The sequence below is a fragment of the Tauraco erythrolophus genome, chromosome 7 (genome assembly GCF_009769465.1).
Source record: "Tauraco erythrolophus isolate bTauEry1 chromosome 7, bTauEry1.pri, whole genome shotgun sequence".
NCBI classification, from domain to species: domain Eukaryota; kingdom Metazoa; phylum Chordata; class Aves; order Musophagiformes; family Musophagidae; genus Tauraco; species Tauraco erythrolophus.
In genome coordinates this window covers 35,864,160-35,877,873 of record NC_141471.1, presented here as the reverse complement: position 1 = coordinate 35,877,873, position 13,714 = coordinate 35,864,160, and the positions used below count along the sequence as shown (strand labels likewise).

At 41.6% G+C, this 13,714-nt stretch overlaps 1 protein-coding gene across 2 annotated transcripts in view; it reads left to right on the top strand.

Annotated features, from left to right (window-relative positions):
• The window catches only part of RAPGEF5 (Rap guanine nucleotide exchange factor 5), a 159,058-nt gene that overhangs the window by 47,524 nt on the left and 97,820 nt on the right, over positions 1–13,714 (top strand). The window lies entirely within an intron of this gene.

Here is a 13,714-nt window from a genome sequence, read left to right as displayed (position 1 = left end):
GCTTCGCTTCCCCTAGCTCATCATGTCTGATGACCTAGCTGATAAAATCAGTGTTACAGTTGAATGTGAACTTGGGTCACTTTCTGGCCAAAATCACTATTTTCTCTGGGCTTGCCCTTTATAAAAGAAGCTTATGTCTTTATTTGACTTACATTTAAGACAACTAAGTTGATAGTTTTCCTATGTTTTCTTTTATGGGCTAGATTCTTATGCCATCTTCACTGTGTTTTACCTGCCCAGTCAGGTGTATTTCTTTATGCTAAAGCAAAAGGACAACTTCATGCATGAAGGCATTCTTTCCTGAAGACTTGTTTATACATCCATACAGCTGTAGAGGCAAGTCTCTGATATCAGAGCAGTAGAAGGGGAAAGGCAGATGGATAACTGAAAGTCTCTGACAGTATAAGCATTTACAGCGAATGCTGGTGATACAGTACAAAGGCACTGAAATATGTGGTCATCTCAGCTCTGTTGAGGTTTGGTAGCACAGACACTTTGAGAAAGTATCTGCATTGCTGAGTTGGAGTGAGAGCAAGGGAGCTATGTTTTCTGGGCACTGCACAGGAGCTAACAAAACCTTCCTGGCCAGCCCTGACTCTACACAGGATGAACTCTCTGGTGGCTTCATGTATAGTGCAGTTAATCTGCAGCAAGGGCAAACTGCACAGGGGGAAGTGAGAGTTGAATGTATTTCTAGAGTAAAGCAGAGGTGGATTTGCCTTAAAATTACTGGTGTGTTGCTATAGCCATTGAGGTATTTGGGAATATTTTCACTGAGCGTCTCTTGTGATCTTTAGTGATTTTGCTAGAAATTGAGATCACAGACCTTGCACTTTTTGCGCTGTTTTCTGACCTTTTAGTAATATTGCATCATAATATCTGTATCTGTCTATCTGTGGTTTATGAGTGAGGCACAAAAGTTGTTGCACACAGCACAGGCACTACACACAACATGATTTCTTAAACTGGAGGTGCCAAGAAGATGTGGCTGGCATATCTGCAAATATTTCCTTGTGAAAATGTAAGTATCCATAGGTTATATTCACAGTCATTTGTAAGTGTAAATCTGCAGAAAGTAAACACAAATCTAAGTGTGAATTCAGACCTAAATTGCTTCTGTGTAGTAGCTTTGCTTCTGAAACTGCTGTAGTAGTTTATAGTGTTAACACCCCTCAGCTGCTTGCCCTTACCTGGTATTACCCCAGTCCCATCTCAGTTATAATGGCTGAACATGGAAATGCTTCTGCTCTGGTTCGGTGCAGAGAAGAACAAGCTATTTGAAGAAAGGGCTCAAGGCAACCTTTTGTTTTGCTGTAAAACGGTCTGAGAGTGTGGTGGTGTGTACCTTTTAATTTAGTGCTTATACAGTTCTAAGAAATCTCTTTCCCTGCTTCTCAGCAGTTGTGTCAGCAAATATTACTACTGCTACTGGCAATAAATACAAACTCCATTCCCCAAAAGAGTTGATTTTAACCTGAATTAGCCTCTCATTTCCTTTCAGTGAATGGCTACGTGAACGGATGTGTCAGTAGAAAATGGGATGGGAGTTGGATTAGCAATGAGATGCAGGAGAAGAAAATGGGAAAGGATAGCTCTTGAAGTCTCTTTTATACTAGTGTAATTGCAACTCACATTGAGCAGGTAGAAATATTTTAGTTAAAAATCACAGCCTTAAATAAACAAAGCTCCCTGTAGAGCTTTGAAGTGCTGACCAGCCTTTCCTAGTACATTAATGTAAACACTTAAAGTATCAGTTTAGATCTGAACAAAAGATACTTCTTTAGTCAGTTTAACTAGTGCATGCTTGTTGTTGAAATTTGCATTTCTTTATGCCTCATCTTGGATGACTGTAAAAAATGACTACATGATCAGGCATAACTGTAAGGTCTAATTTAAGTTAATGCCTTTACTACAGTAGGAGCAGAGTAAATTAGAGTAGTTGATTATGCTTTTTTTATTTTATTGCCGATGGTTAAACTCACAGTGTAGCAGTTAGTGTTAGCAATCAAGCTATGGTATGCTGTGCCTGGTGAAGTGAAGCATATTTCAGAGAAAGTACTTCTGCAGCTAAAAGCCATAGTATCTTGCAGAGATACTGTTCTTTTAATCCTCTCCAAGACTCTATATAATTCCAGGAAACAAACCAACAAAGGTCGGACAAAGTTTATTTTGGCATGAAAAGAGTGGAACACAGCTATTGAGCCAGCTGGGCCAATTGGGTGGCTTCCAGCCTGGTGTGAATGGCGTGGGTGCCTGGCTCATCCACCCTACGATTTATGAGTGAGGAGCGCAGGCGATGAGCACGTTCCCAACCTGCTGGCTGGAACCTGCCTGCGGCAGGTAGTCAGTTCATTAACCGAAAGCTTTCCTAGAGGTCAGCAGCCCAAAACTCAAAGCTGTGGTGCAGAAGTTCCGGTGTTGTTTTTGATGGTTTGGTGGTTTTTAAATTATGGTGTTTCAAAATACTTCCTCTAGATGGCTGGTTAGCGCTACCAGTAAGAGCAAAAAAAGAGTATTGTTGCTTAATGCAAGGACTGTGTAATTTGTTCCTGAATTACTTTAATTTCTGGATATACCTCTGCCCTTAGAGGGGCACTTCACAGTGATTTAATTGTACTAGAAAAACTGGCTGATTAAAGCATTCCTATTACTTGTCTAGGACTGCTGTAATCACTGGGTTACCTTCCATGAAAAGTGCTATAGGAGCACACGAACACCGCAGCTCCCTCTGCAAGAGGTGAAGAGGGTCCAACTAGGAAGGTTTGCTGTGCTTGGAGGGGGGAAGCATTGCCTTTGGTTACCCAGGTGAAACAGTTTATTTCTGTTTAAATGAAGCTTGGGTTTGCTACCTAGTATGTGTATATGAGAAGTAAGAGTTACAACTATTTCAGTTCTTGGGCCAGAATGGCTGTTTCAGAGATGTAGACACTGTGTGTACTGACAAAATGCTTTGAAAACCAGGGTAGAGACCTGAGCCTGCTGTGGGGTAGGGCAGAGTGTCAAATTCTTGCTAGTACAGGATCTGACTTGATCTGAATGTCAGCTACCAGAAAATAAAATGTCAGTAGGGTGTGGGGGAGAATGCCTTTCCCCAAGAGGTGGTGCTCTGTTTTATTGTGAGGTGGAAGAATAGGAGGAAACACATAAAACGGACAGATGGCTGAAGGAAAAATACAGAACCTGAAAAATGAAAAATATCTAAGCTGTGGAAAAGGGCTTCATTTTCATGCTTCAGATGTGTACAGCACATATCCCACTCCAATAGCAAGGTATAAGCTGTTCGAGAGGTACTCGAGAGTCCTCATGCAGAGGGAGCTCAGCGTTTTTAGCTTCTTTGCAAATAAAACTAAAAAAACCTGTAAAGTTAATGTCTGTAATCCTGAACCTTTGATGGACCTCAGTAATACTGTTGACTAGAAAGCACATTTATATTTCATTAGAATAAAGCCCTCATGATAAAGGTGACCTAAGAGGGGAAAACGAGCTTGTGCACTTCTCTGTGGCTTATAAAAATGCATTAAAATTGTTCTTGCTTAACCTTAGAAATAGATTAAATGCTGTCTTCCTTGGTTTGGTAGAAGGTGTTTGGGGAAGCAAGTAACTGGAGCAGAAGATAACTTTGTTTTTAATTGTAGGCACTTGGCATTAGAATTGTTGTGTTTATTTATACCTTGCTGGTTTCTGACAGCTTCCACAAATGTGCTGAAACATAACAGAAATGCAGCCTCTCCTCTGAAGGTTTACAAGGGTTGGCATTTGTCTCAATTGCTTGTCATGGCTCGTGACATGTTTCTTTTGTGTTAGAGAATGGTAGCTAAAACAAGGATAAAAAGCAGCAAATAGCCTAAGGCTGGAGGCTTTAGCCGGTGGCGTAGCTACACAGCTACATCTGAACGGATCAAAATCTGTCAGGTAGATGCTCTGAACTGTTGTTAATCCAACTCATCCACAAGCAAGACGTCTTGCGCTTCTGCACATGAACCTGGCTGCACCCCACGGCGTCACCCAGCAAATTCCTTTAACTTTAAAGGAATTTTTGTGACTTTATTCATGTAAAGGGCCATTAGCAAGAACATGGCTCTGCTCCTTGTGTTTCTAAATACAGGGGCTAATTAAGATGATAGCTGACAGAGTATCAGTGAGGTAGGAAGAGGGTGACAGCATGTTCTCCCCAGGTGTTTTGGGAGCAGCAGCACGGCTCTGGGTGCTCCTCCCTCCCGCTGTGAAGGGCAGGGCAGCCACAAAAGCCCTAGCGCTTGGGTGTATTTTTGCTCCTTCTTAAGAACAGTATTCAAGTTTCAACAATATAGTCAGATACTTTTTAGTCACGCTATTCTTAAATTGACAAGCTCTATTGATATTTTTTTTAATGAGTCATTTACATTTTATTTATAATAATATGACTTTTGCAATCTATTAACTTTATATTTGAGGTCTTCTTGATTACCTCCTCCCTATTCTGACATATATCTTCACATATGCACGGTCTCCCTTTTCTTTTGTATTGCTCCTGTCAGGACTTAACTGCCTGTATGATTTGCTTAGCATTTTTATTTTAGGGCTGACTATTCGGTATGAAGCAGCCACTGGGGCTTGAGCTTTGCCGACATGAATGAAAAGCAAGCTGTGAACAGCTATTCCTTTTCCCAGCCTCTGCGACACCTCTACAGCACTGCTGTCAGAGCTGATTGTGTGACTCCGCTCTAAAACACTCCAGGCAATGTCAGCCCGGTTAAAAACATGAGAACAGCCAGGCTGGGTCAGGTTAAAAGTCCATCCAGCTCCGATCCTCCTGTGAGTGATGAGTAGGGGATGCTTAGAGTAGCAAAACAGAGCAAATACAAACAATCCCTCTGATGTGCGTACACAGCATCTACTGGTCTGTGCTAGAGGGATTTTGCCGTACCCACACTGTTGTGCTGGGTAGCCCTTGGAGGACCTTTTTTCCCTTAATTTATTGGATAGCTTTTTGATCCTGCTTATAGCCCTGACCTTCATCATCGTTTGTGGCAGTGAATCCCACAACTCTTGTGTGCGGTGTGTGAAAGCGTGTTTTTTCTTGTTTGTTTAAAACACATTCTCTGCAACCCTCACTCTGTTGTGTTACAGCCCTTGGATGACAGAAAGGATTATTCACCGCTTTCCCAGTTCAACATCGTACTATTCAGGATTTTGTGTGCCTCTTTGTCATAGCCCTTTTAGTTCTCTTGTTTCCAGGCTAAATCACCAGTCATTCTTCATACCATTCCATTAAATCTGATCATCTTGGCCACATAATCTGTTATATTATTTTTCAGCTGGGGCAGCCAGAGCAGCACGCAGTATTGCAGTAGTATGTGCTGGAGTTGGCACAAAGTGAGGGTGGCAGCTTCTTATCATCAGGGTGGAGAGGTGGAGGGATGTGGGAAGGGGCCCAGTAAGACCCTTTTGGCAGCATTGAGCTGTTTTATCAGCTTCGTTAACTCAGGAAGCTGCATCTTTACCGTTCCGCCCTTTTTCCCAAGTAGCACAGATCCTTGTGAGACTTCTTGGTAACTTTACTCCACAATAATTAGCAAAAACTTTGTCATTTGGTGTCATATGAATGTCCTATCTTATGTTATTAGTATTATTTGCTTGTAGAACAGAGTTGTTATATAGACGTGGAAGTCATTATGAATTTGAATTAGATACTTGAAAAATGGGGTTACAAATACATGACCAAAGAATGGAGCAGTTCGGTATTGGATATTGTGTTTAAATCTCAAACATATTAAGTACCTTTTGAATTTACAGGTTTTGTAAACAAGCAGATACACAATATCTCTGGAGTAAAGTATGCATACTGTATCACTTATTTTATACACCTGAAAAAGGGCATAAAAAGAGCAGAAAGAGCTTGCTCCTGTTTACAGAATAAAGTGGCAGTCACGTTCCAGAGAGGTGTATGTTTTCCCTTGTGGAAAAATTGAGGAAGCTTGAATAGTGGGAAAAGGTTAACATCAGTAGGATCTTACTGCTTTTCTATGTTCCCTTATGTCTCTTTTCAGTCGGTTTATTTACTTGACTTAAGTGAGACCTTATTTCTTTACAACTTTCAATTCTTCCAAGCATCCACTTCTTTAAAGCAAGGGTCAAACTTAGCAAAATGTATGCAATAAGACTTCTTCTGCAAGTGTTAATAACGGCATTCATTCTGAAGAAATGGCCACTCAAAATAAAGGCGCTGGAGCATCATGCTTCTAGTAGGTCTTGGTAACTTTATCTTTACTTTTCCTCTGCTCATTGAAATGTGGCTCAAAATAAAAGTTACATCTGAAAACATAGCTAGGAATAGTTTAAAAGTTACATTGTGCTTTGAAGTAAGGGAGGTAATCATGTTAGCTTCTTTACACGATCATTTTTAAACATTTTATGCCTTATTGAAAGGAATGTCCACCCCTCGGGACCAATGTCTTATTGCATCCCTTGGGATTCTTCCATCACTCTTGAGATCAGGCATACCAAAAAGACAGCAGAATTTCAAAAAGATAGGATCAGACCCCTTCTAGCCCTGGGGAACCGTGCTTATTGTGTTGGCTGGTCAGGAACAGTAGGTGCCTCTGTGCCACGGCTGAATTGGTGAACACCTGCTTTGTGCCCACCTGGGCAATGCTGGGGGTGGGAAGTGCCCTGGAGAAAATCAGTGTAAGGACTACACAGTTATGCTCTCCAGCCTTTGTGTATTCAACAGCTGATGTAAAGCAAAATGAACTCTGAGCCTTGGAAAAAGAAGGAAGAGAGCTCTAAAGAGCTCTCTGATGGGAATTACTTTAGAGCTCTAAAGGAAATTAGAATTAATGGAAATTACTCTCAGAGAGATTTTGGCAGCTTATGATTTGGTTTTTGCAGTTCTTTCAGAACTTCGGGTGTAGTTCTTTCTGTGTGATCTGTAAGGCACTTGCATATAAGAAGAGAGCAAAGCAGAATAGCTGTGTAGGTGACATGTTTTGCACATACGCATAAACAGATTGCACGGTAAGATCGGAAAGACAGCAGTTGTGCAAAAAAAAAACAATTTCCAGGTGAATATTTTGTTTCCAGTGCTTTAGGAGAAGTATTTACAGAGAGTTCACAGAATTATTTATTCAGAGTCCTCTGTTTCCTGCTCCTTTCCTGGCCATAACCGGAGGATGTTTCAACAGAGTAGAGAGCAGTGTTTCGCTTTGCACCAGCCTGCTCAGCAACTGCCCTTACCTCCTTGTTTGATCAGTTCCCAGCAATCATTCTCCCCATGCCTGCTGATCATGTAACGGGCTCTTCTCTACCCTTCCAACATCTTGTTTCAGGTAACACCGCTATAGATACATTCACTGCCACTTGATTTTTAAAATTTTTAAATTTTAAATATCGCAAACCTGAGAATGAATGTCTAAAAGCACTGGGTAAAAGTTAAAGCTTTCTGCATTCAGCCATCGAATGGTTTTCCTTGAACTGCTCCTGCTACAACGAACATTGCTTTTGTCTGCTCCTGTAGCAATCCTACAGTGTTTACAACTAATTTTACACTTTTTTCTCCATGGTAAAAAATATTGTGAGTTCGTACATTCACAAAGTGTGTGTAAGAATGTGGCTTTTCCTTTGTATATATCACAAAGTGCCAGGCATCAGAAGCCAAACCTCCCTTGGCCACACAAATCAACAGTAGTTGATTAAGAAATGCCTCCTTTGTTTAGCCAGAGATGTTTTACAAATTATGTTCTTCTAATGCATCACTGCCTTGAATGAGATACAGGCCTTCAAGCCCAGATGAAAGGCTTCAGTTCTGATAAATAAAATAAACAGAACTTCCAAACAAAACCAGTTGTACGGTAATGTGAAAAGAATAGCAGCAAAGGCTCCTGGCCATAATCTGACTGAGTTGGGAAGTATTGGTGGCTCTACTTAGTACCCTCATTCTTTAATTTACAATGGCTGTATAAGGTAGGCGGGCCTGAGTCTCCTTTAAACTGAGGTTTGTCCTTCCTGTGGTCATTCAGATGCAGTGGAAGGAAACAGGCGCCTTAATGGTGTGTGGATCAGCAAGACCCAATCTGTCAGCCTCCTTTCTTACCATGCTGGCTTTGCTCTGTTTAGATTGTGGATTCCTACCCTTGCTGTTATCTGTTCCTTTTGATAAACTCTGCAATGAGAGGAAATGTTTTTGCATCATTTTCGGGAGTCCTGTTTCCTATTTGAGATTTGAGAAATGGCTTGTAGCACTAGGACCCTTGGGAACTTATTTTACTATGTGGAATCCAGACCAGCATAATGAGTACCCTCTGTGCAAATTCAGTATTAGTTCTACACCTAAGGTCAAGCAGAAGTTAATGACCATTTTTTACATACAGAAATCAGTTATGAAACGAACATTACATTTCATGCTTTTGTCATTTTAAAATGAAATAAAATGCTGGAGTAATTTATATTAAATTGATTTAAACTACAAAGCATAAATATCCTGAATCCCAGAATAGTGTTTGAGAGAAAATGACATCATTGTCACTCGTGCAATAGTTCATTCCCCCATTTACAAGCACCTTTATTCCATCCCATGCTTGCTGTGCTTTTTTAGATACAGAGGTGCTGAACAATGCTGTAAGCAGGAGTCTCTCTTTAATAATTTTTGCATTTTCTTTGTTTCTTTAATTAGCTGATTTACTCAGCTGATTGCACAGCTGTCTGGGCAACACCCCCCCAGGGGCCTGCCAACTGTTTCAGAGATATGTAGTGTACTCAGTGAAGGAAAATCTGTACAATAATTTGCATATATATATATGCAGAAATAGTGGGAAGGAATGAGAAAGCTCAAAGGCAATTTTTGTATTGCTCATAAAAGGAAGCATGTTAAAGATGAGTTTAAAAAGCTTTCTCTTTTCAGTAATTTCTGGGAAATGATTACAGTTTCATGGTAAATAAGGAACCAATTCTCAGTTGGAAGGTTTTATTCCTGGTATTATCACTGTCTCTTATATGTGGCTGTTGGGGATTTCAGAGGTATTCAGTGCTTGTTGGTTTCCTCCCTTTAATTTGGAAATAGGACTTGGAAAATACAGGAGTATGTGTGAGGACCTGGTCTGGCTTAAAATGGTCCCCAAATTTGAGATTTGTAAAGCATTTACTTGCTGCTCATATTCCTTTCCACCACTCAGCGCTAGTGCCTTACATAAGCTAGAGGATCTGGCTTTTAGTTTCCCCAGTGGTATCAGTATAAGCTATTCATTTTTTTTCCACTCTGATAAATTAATAAGCATCAGCAAACATTATAACACTGTCAAACAGCTCAGAGCTGCCATAGTAACCAGCCTCTCTAGAGCTCACTGTATACCCTCCACAAAGAATAACAAGGGATACCACAAACTCCGTTGTTCAAAATAACACTGAAATTTTCAAAAATCATGAAATTAGCTTAGAATGTTATGATTTAAAAAAATGCTTTTTTGCTGTTTGTTTCTGAGAAGCTTTATGCTATCAACTTCCTTTGGGAAAAAAAAAAAAAACTAAACAGAAAAGAAACATGCCTTTCAAACAATTTTGAATGTAAGAAGAATGCTAGAAGTTGTGAGCTTCCCAGCAGCTGATGATAAATCAACTGGTGCAGGCTGCTGGCAATTCAGAGCACTGGAGCCTTCCCCGGGGGAATATTCTTGCAGATTCCTGAGGCCTTTTTAGCAGTGCTGGTTTGACAGAGACAGAAAAACAGGCTATAACCATCCAGCAGTGATGAGACAGTGAAAATCTGTTGGCTTGTCAAATTAACAAAGTTGTTCTGTTCAGAAGTAGGCTCTTTACCACTTCCAGGGTGGTGTGTGCCTCCCCTCTGTAGAGGGCACGTAGGGGCCTTTTGTTTACTGGCTAGAAGAAGAGATGCATATATAAATTTTGATCACATAGTATTGAAAGGATTGAAATCTTACCAAGGGCAGAGTGGTTTGATGTTCTAGGATGTTAGTAGGTTAAAGAACAACACTAAATAATAAATGAACATCCTCATTTGAAATGAAGGAGCGTCGCTGAAACATGAAGGATGTAGCCTGAAGGGTAACCGAGCTTCATACATCCAGCAGAGCTGCCTCTGGAGCAGCTGTGGGGACAGTGAACCCCTTGCCCAGCCCGTGCAGGGGCTGTGCAGGTGAGCCTGGCAGTGGCTGTGCAGTTGGGATCCCCAACGCTCAGGCTGCTCCTGAGGCCTTGCCTGAGGGTTTGCAATGTGCTAAGCGAATTTGCTCTTGGGAGCAGCCCAAGCATCCACCAAGGGTGATGTTATGGGCTCCTCACCCCAAAAGGCAGGCAATCCTAGTCCCGCAGCTGGACTTCCCAGCAAACTCAAGGGCTGGAGCCAGAGCTGTGTGGCAGGACTCTGGCAGCGAGGCTGGCTTGCAGCGTGCCATGTCCCCTGCCCTGCCGGGGACCAACCAGGTCATCAAACCCAGCCAGGCTAAAAGTAATCCTGTTCAATGCACAAATCCCACACACTTTACGGTAGTGCAGAGAGGGAATAGTAAGTAGAAGGGGTGTGGGACAGGCAGCAGAGATGGGGAAGCTAAGCTGGCTTTCTGTCCTGGGATGGCCATGTGGGTACCATCAACACAGGCTGCCTGTGGAGTTGCTTATGGATGGACAGATGTCCCTTAGGTCATGCTGTTCAGCAGCAAATTGGTTAACTGTGATGGCAGACCTTTCTTAAGCATTTAAATAATTAACTTTCAAAGTTAACACCCTATTAAGCCAAAGGGAGGAAGTTCACACCTCTTCTGGTATTATTGTTCCAGTCTGGCTGGCTGCAGCAGCAGAATGAAGGTAGTGCCTTGGTTTGTGTTGTGAAGGTTATCTTTGCAGCCAGAAGGGGTAGAGAGAAGAAACTTCATTTATAGAAAAGAAAAAAAGCACAATGCAGCAAAGCCTCTGGGAAGATTGCAATGCTGTGGTTTCCAGGGGTTGGTTTATGTGTGGATTTTTATTTTTTTTAACTGTCCTTTCCACTTTCAGTTGGGTAAAAGATTCTGCTGTTTTGAATAAGACAAAGTATTAAAAATGAAATAACGTGCATTGTATTACGTGACCATTTAAAATCTTACTCATCAAACATAATTAATTTACCTTCAATTGTGGGGGTGTACAGAACAACGTTCTCGTGCAGGCACTGCTCTGTGGGTAACCCCGGCACCCTTGGCAGGATTCTTCCATAGGCAGGAGAAGGTCGGTAATGCTGCAGGTGGCTGTTGTGACCTTCACTGCATGCCAGTCTGTCTAGTTAAGACGAGCCTTTTAGCATGCCTGTGATGCTCCGCACTGCCGAGGAAGACAAATCCCTTCCAATGTCTTAAATCTACATTAAACTTTGTAGCGTGGCAGTAAAGGTGGGGAGCACTGTTGGTCAGTAATGGTGACACAAAGGATGTGCTTGGTTCCGACGTCAGTGATGGTTACATTGCCTTCCCCTTCACACCCCCATATGATGGCTGATTCTGTAGCTAGTAACAAAGGATTTACTTTTGTTTCTTCTTTCTTTGTTATTTTTTCTGCTGGTTTAATGAGCTGAAATTAGATTGCTGAAGGACAAGTCTCTCCCCTGCAAGAATTCCCTGATCCAACATTGGTTTATAGAAGAATCTGCTAGCAAAATCTCAGCCCTGGTCTGTGGGGGCAGGAGGAACTCAGATCAGAGGATGGCCTTTGTGATCCTTAAGTGACCAAAAAGAACCCCCCAACATCCTGAATTCCCTAGGCCAGTTTGCAAATGGACACATTGGAACTGCACATTAGCAAGCTAATGCTCATTTGACATCTTTTTTTTTCATTCACGGTGACTTCTACTCCAGAGGAGAAATGCTGCAGGTAGAAAAGGGAATTGGACACTTTTATGTTGCTTTACATTTTTTGTCTCTATCTTCTCTCAAGCTTGAGCCCAAACATAGCATTAAATAGATACATACAGATCAGAGTAAACCATCTTTGCCGTTCCCTGGTGTTGCTGCTTTATAAGATGTGCTGGAGAATTTGTATCAAGGAGCAAAGCTGGGTTTATGCTGGCAGAGAAGGAGAGGTTTGGCCCAGTTCCAAAGTTCACAACTTTTTTGTGTGTACATGTTACAATTTTAGGGAACCGTCCCAGAATCAACACACGCCTGGGAAACACTTTCCCATCCCACCCTAACCTTCCGCTCACTATTTTTCCTATGGTTGAATTTGCAACGTCAAAATCTTTTATCAAAAAATAAAAGGCCAACTGACAGTAAGTGGCAGATTATCTTTGAGTTCTTATATTTTATGACAGAACTTGCATTGCATGCACAAAAGCCAATGAGGGCAGTGCCTGGGCCAATTCAAGGGATGTCTGTGAGTTGTCACGGGGTTAGGAGGCACACCTGTGTATAGAAATACACCAATAGGTGTCTTATGTGTGTGTGATGACCCCTATGAACATAAAATTCTGAATACATTGGAATATTTTAAGAGATTCAAGTTTTTTTCTGTATCTTATAAACAAAATATGTAGTAACCTTTTGATACAGAAACCAGGATAATATAATTAAGGGTTGTTATTTGTGTGTGTGGCCACTTCAGCCTTCAAGGAACTATGGTCTTGCAATGGAAAAAAATGTGTGAGATGGTGTGATTCCTTGAGTATTGCTCCTGGGATGTAGTTAAATGATTCAGTTGTGGCTGGTTCTTATGAGTTTGGATAAAGAGGTAGAGAGGACACAAAAATCAAGTTTGTGATGGAAATTTCATGATAAAGAGGCCAACTGCTCCCTCTCTCCAGAGAGATCTGTGAGAACGTCAGTGTGAGGTCTGGGATTTTTTTTTTCTTTAAGAAAATATTTACTGGTTCTTTTCTGCATTCCTTACATGGTCTAAACAACATTGAAGCCAAGGAGAATTGGGTTTGGATTATGAACTTTCAGCTTTTTTAGAGTTTAACTGTGAAATTGCTGATAACACTAGCTCTTTTATTTCTTTTTTTTTAAGCTGTTCACTTACGGTACATCTAAACGGAGGTTGTTTTCTCATTGTCTTTAGAATTGCTCATACAAGAATTGTTCAACACCCAAGGATACCTGGATCCATTGGGGTTGTGAACACACACGCTCTTTCTCTTTGTGCTAAGTATAAGATGTTACACCCCTCAGCCCTGGGTGTTTGCTGCTTATCACTAGCTCCCCGGCCAGATATTGTCCCCTCTCTAATCTGCCAGCCCAGCCAGGTTAGCAACAGCATGCTGCTCCTTGAAGGTCTGCTGGTTCACTTTGGTTGAAGATGGTCTTGGGGTGCTTGCCCTGACACTAGGCAGGGAAGGGGACACTTGTAACAGGGGCTGGTGACAAGAAGGCAGTTGGCAGCCACTAACCTTTTCCCTCAGCACAGCTGTTTGCCCAGCATCCATCTGCTCAGGCTTGTCAGAAAAGCTGGCTGGATCAATGTAAATCACTTAAACCTGGACCCGTGGTCTTGTTACTAGCAAGGTGCCACTCCTTTAAATGCCGCAATTAATAGCCAGCGTCTGAGGGGATATTTTGCCCATCAGTCACTACAGCAAATTGATTTTAGGAGAAATCAGAAAATTGAAAGGAGAGCTGGGGAAATGTCGTGTTTCTGTTTGCAATTGCTCAAACAACCATTTTTTAGCGTTCGTTAATGCCTCCTGGCATTGCAACGTTCCCATCTCATGCCGGTCATTCTGACTAGCGTTTGGCAAACAGATGTCCTAAATGCT